Below are 1124 nucleotides of genomic sequence, written 5' to 3' on the forward strand. Positions count from 1 at the left end.
GAGGAGCCCGTGGGCAGACAGTCCCCGCAGCCGCCGGCTCCTCGGCCTCTCGCTGGCTCTTCGGTCTGCTGCCCGCCCTCAGGCCCCGCCCACAGGGGCTACTTTTTAAAATAAAACATTTCTCATAACAACCCTATTCCATTCACTCACTCTTAGTGTTAGATATTTTTGTTTATCCTTCAAAAGGTGATTTTAACTGGCTGGAGAATATTGTTTTTTTTGAATGTGTTAAACATTTCCTTCTGAGATCATGTTCATATCAGTCACCTGATGAAAAGGGGACCAGGCAGAGTACCTTCATTATGTGAGCAATTTCACGAAAATTTTTATTCAGAAATGATTGAAAAAAAATACAGCTTTGGTGTAGGAATAAGAAGCTGAATAAAAATATTTAAATATGCTTTCATTGATTTTAGTGAGAGAGGGAGAGGGAGAAAAATATCAGTTGGCTTCCTCCTGTGCGCCCCCTACTGGGGAACGAGTCCATAACCCAGGGATGTGCCCTGACTAAGAATCAAACTGGTGACCTCTCCATGCCCGGGTCGTCGCTCAACCAACTGAACCACACTGGCCAGGGCTAAAAAAATGAATTTTACATGAATGTCCACAGGATCAATTTCCATTGCTCTGTATCCTTAACAAGACCCCAGGAGTGAGTCTTGTTTCTGCCAGACACCTTGCTGTAACTTAGTTCTCTTTCCTTCCAGTCCAGGGAGATGCTGAAGGGAGCAGAGCTGTCTCTCAGGCTCCAGAGGCTTTGGCGCTGGCCTGTGGCCCGTGCAGGGAGTGTGGACATGTCTCCGACACTGATGCCTCATGCAGGCTGGGATAGATGTTCCCTGTCCTGGTCTGTCATGTCTCTCAAGCAAAGGCCAGCAGGTGCTCTCACTGAACGGAGGTTTGCATTGCAGTTTACTCTGACCTCAAGTCAGAGCACCTCAGTCAGTCACACCATGTGTTCAGAAAGCTACAGATGAGCTGGTCTCCTTCCAATTAGTGTGACAAACACAATACAGTCTCCCAGGAATGGAGGGAAATAAAACCTTCCTTGTCCCCTTCATCTATAGCTGATAGTTCTAAATGTCACCATGAATCTGAGTCACCTTCATTTTTTTAAAGCAACA

The 1124-nt window shown here is 46.4% G+C and overlaps 1 protein-coding gene across 1 annotated transcript in view; it reads right to left on the bottom strand.

The window, feature by feature from the left end:
• LOC102761170 (E3 ubiquitin-protein ligase TRIM68-like) overlaps positions 1-1124 on the bottom strand; it is a 3050-nt gene that overhangs the window by 1699 nt on the left and 227 nt on the right. The gene's annotated exons all lie outside the window — the stretch shown is intronic.

The sequence above is a fragment of the Myotis davidii genome, unplaced genomic scaffold (genome assembly GCF_000327345.1).
Source record: "Myotis davidii unplaced genomic scaffold, ASM32734v1 scaffold1569, whole genome shotgun sequence".
NCBI lineage: Eukaryota > Metazoa > Chordata > Mammalia > Chiroptera > Vespertilionidae > Myotis > Myotis davidii.